Genomic DNA, 4,419 nt, shown 5'->3' on the forward strand with positions numbered 1-4,419 from the left:
GACAATCGTCACAAGCCTAACTAAACCTGATGGAAAAGAGAGGGTCCTAAGAATGAAAAAAACAACGAATGCCCATCGCCACAAGCCTAACTCAACCTGATGGAAGAAAAAGAGTCGTAAGAATAAACAAACAAAGAATGCCAATCGTCACAAGCCTAACTCAACCTGATGGAAGAGAGAGGGTCGTAAGAATAAACAAACAAAGAATGAGAATGGTCACAAGCCTAACTCAACCTGATGGAAGAGAGAGGGTCGTAAGAATAAACAAACAAAGAATGACAATCGTCACAAGCCTAACTAAACCTGATGGAAAACAGAGGGTCCTAAGAATGAAAAAAACAACGAATGCCCATCGCCACAAGCCTAACTCAACCTGATGGAAGAAAAAGAGTCGTAAGAATAAACAAACAAAGAATGCCAATCGTCACAAGCCTAACTCAACCTGATGGAAGAGAGAGGGTCGTAAGAATAAACAAACAAAGAATGAGAATGGTCACAAGCCTAACTCAACCTGATGGAAGAGAGAAGGTCGTAAGAATGAACAAACAATGAATGCCCATCGTCGCAACCCTAACTCAACATGATGGAAGAAAAAGAGTCGTGAGAATAAACAAAGAAACCCATTGTCACAAGCCAAACTCAACCTGATGGAAGAGAGAGGCTGGTAAGAAAAAACAAACAAAGAATGCCCCTCGTCACAAGCCAAACTCAACCTGATGGAAGAGAGAGGGTCGTAAGAATAAACAAACAAAGAATGAGAATGGTCACAAGCCTAACTGAACCTAATGGAAAAGAGAGGGTCCTAAGAATAAAAAAACAACAAATGCCCATCGTCGCAAGCCTAACTCAACCGGATGGAAGAAAAAGAGTCATAAGAATAAACAAACAAAGAATGCCCATTACCACAAGCCAAACTCAACCTGATGGAAGACAGAGGGTCGTAAGAATAAACAAAAAAGAATGCAAATTGTCACAAGCCAAACTCAACCTGATGGAAGAAAAAGAGTCGTAAGAATAAACAAACAAAAAATGCCCATAGTCACAACCCAAACACAACCTGATGGAAGAAAGAGGGTCGTAAGAATAAACAAACAAAGAATGCACATCGTCGCAATCCTAACTAAAACTGATGGAAGAGAGAGAGTCGTAAAAATGAACAAACAAAGAAGGCAAATCGTCAAAAGGCCAACTCAACCTGAAGGAAAAGAGAGGGTCGTAAGAATAAACAAACAAAGAATGCCCATCGTCGCAAACCTAACTCAACCTGATGGAAGAGAGAGGCTGGTAAGAATAAACAAACAAAGAATGCCCATCGTCACAAGCCTAACTCAACCTCGTGGAAGAGAGAAAGTCGTAAGAATAAACAAACAAAGAATGACAATCGTCACAAGCCTAACTAAACCTGATGGAAAAGAGAGGGTCCTAAGAATGAAAAAAACAACGAATGCCCATCGCCACAAGCCTAACTCAACCTGATGGAAGAAAAAGAGTCGTAAGAATAAACAAACAAAGAATGCCAATCGTCACAAGCCTAACTCAACCTGATGGAAGAGAGAGGGTCGTAAGAATAAACAAACAAAGAATGAGAATGGTCACAAGCCTAACTCAACCTGATGGAAGAGAGAGGGTCGTAAGAATAAACAAACAAAGAATGACAATCGTCACAAGCCTAACTAAACCTGATGGAAAACAGAGGGTCCTAAGAATGAAAAAAACAACGAATGCCCATCGCCACAAGCCTAACTCAACCTGATGGAAGAAAAAGAGTCGTAAGAATAAACAAACAAAGAATGCCAATCGTCACAAGCCTAACTCAACCTGATGGAAGAGAGAGGGTCGTAAGAATAAACAAACAAAGAATGAGAATGGTCACAAGCCTAACTCAACCTGATGGAAGAGAGAAGGTCGTAAGAATGAACAAACAATGAATGCCCATCGTCGCAACCCTAACTCAACATGATGGAAGAAAAAGAGTCGTGAGAATAAACAAAGAAACCCATTGTCACAAGCCAAACTCAACCTGATGGAAGAGAGAGGCTGGTAAGAAAAAACAAACAAAGAATGCCCCTCGTCACAAGCCAAACTCAACCTGATGGAAGAGAGAGGGTCGTAAGAATAAACAAACAAAGAATGAGAATGGTCACAAGCCTAACTGAACCTAATGGAAAAGAGAGGGTCCTAAGAATAAAAAAACAACAAATGCCCATCGTCGCAAGCCTAACTCAACCGGATGGAAGAAAAAGAGTCATAAGAATAAACAAACAAAGAATGCCCATTACCACAAGCCAAACTCAACCTGATGGAAGACAGAGGGTCGTAAGAATAAACAAAAAAAGAATGCAAATTGTCACAAGCCAAACTCAACCTGATGGAAGAAAAAGAGTCGTAAGAATAAACAAACAAAAAATGCCCATAGTCACAACCCAAACACAACCTGATGGAAGAAAGAGGGTCGTAAGAATAAACAAACAAAGAATGCACATCGTCGCAATCCTAACTAAAACTGATGGAAGAGAGAGAGTCGTAAAAATGAACAAACAAAGAAGGCAAATCGTCAAAAGGCCAACTCAACCTGAAGGAAAAGAGAGGGTCGTAAGAATAAACAAACAAAGAATGCCCATCGTCGCAAACCTAACTCAACCTGATGGAAGAGAGAGGCTGGTAAGAATAAACAAACAAAGAATGCCCATCGTCACAAGCCTAACTCAACCTCGTGGAAGAGAGAAAGTCGTAAGAATAAACAAACAAAGAATGACAATCGTCACAAGCCTAACTAAACCTGATGGAAAAGAGAGGGTCCTAAGAATGAAAAAAACAACGAATGCCCATCGCCACAAGCCTAACTCAACCTGATGGAAGGAAAAGAGTCGTAAGAATAAACAAACAAAGAATGCCAATCGTCACAAGCCTAACTCAACCTGATGGAAGAGGGAGGGTCGTAAGAATAAACAAACAAAGAATGAGAATGGTCACAAGCCTAACTCAACCTGATGGAAGAGAGAGGGTCGTAAGAATAAACAAACAAAGAATGACAATCGTCACAAGCCTAACTAAACCTGATGGAAAACAGAGGGTCCTAAGAATGAAAAAAACAACGAATGCCCATCGCCACAAGCCTAACTCAACCTGATGGAAGAAAAAGAGTCGTAAGAATAAACAAACAAAGAATGCCAATCGTCACAAGCCTAACTCAACCTGATGGAAGAGAGAGGGTCGTAAGAATAAACAAACAAAGAATGAGAATGGTCACAAGCCTAACTCAACCTGATGGAAGAGAGAGGGTCGTAAGAATAAACAAACAAAGAATGCCCATCGTCGGAAGCGTAACTCAACCTGATGGAAGAGGGAGGGTCGTAAGAATAAACACACCAAGAATGCCCATCGTCACAAGCCTAACTCAACCTGATGGAAGAAGGAGGGTCGTAAAAATAAACAAACAAAAAATGCCAATAGTCACAAGCCAAACTCAACCTGATGGAAGAGAGAAGGTCGTAAGAATGAACAAACAATGAATGCCCATCGTCGCAACCCTAACTCAACATGATGGAAGAAAAAGAGTCGTGAGAATAAACAAAGAAACCCATTGTCACAAGCCAAACTCAACCTGATGGAAGAAAGAGGGTGGTAAGAATAAACAACAAAGAATGCCCATCGTCGGAAGCCTAACTCAACCTGATGGAAGAGGGAGGGTCGTAAGAATAAACACACCAAGAATGATCATCGTCACACACCTAACCCAACATGATCGAAGAGAGATGGTCGTAAGAATAAACAACAAAGAATGCCCATCGTCGGAAGCCTAACTCAACCTGATGGAAGAGGGAGGGTCGTAAGAATAAACACACCAAGAATGATCATCGTCACACACCTAACCCAACATGATCGAAGAGAGATGGTCGTAAGAATAAACAGACAAAGAATGACCATCATCGACAGCCTAACTCAATCTGATGGAAGAGAGAGGCTGCTAAGAATAAACAAACAAAGAATGCCCATCGTCACAACCCTAGCTCAACCTGATGGAAGGGAGAGGGTCATTAGAATGAACAAACAATGAATGCCCGTCGTCACAACCCTAACTCAACATGGTGCAAGAAAAAGAGTCATGAGAATAAACAAAGAATGCCCATTGTTACAAGCGAAACTCAACCTGATGGAAGAGAGAGGGTCGTAAGAATAAACAAACAAAGAATGTCCATCCTCACAAGGCAAACTCAACCTGATGGAAGAGAGAAGGTCGTAAGAATAAACAAACAAAGAAAGCCAATGGTCACAAGCCAAACTCAACCTGATGGAAGAGAAAGGGTCGTTAGAATGAACAAACAATGAATGCCCATCGTCGCAAGCCTAACTAAACCTGATGGAAGATAAAGAGTCGTAAGAATAAACAACCAAAAATTGCCCATTGTCACAACCCAA

The sequence above is a fragment of the Montipora foliosa genome, chromosome 5, assembly GCF_036669935.1.
Source record: "Montipora foliosa isolate CH-2021 chromosome 5, ASM3666993v2, whole genome shotgun sequence".
Classification (NCBI taxonomy): Eukaryota; Metazoa; Cnidaria; class Anthozoa; order Scleractinia; family Acroporidae; genus Montipora; species Montipora foliosa.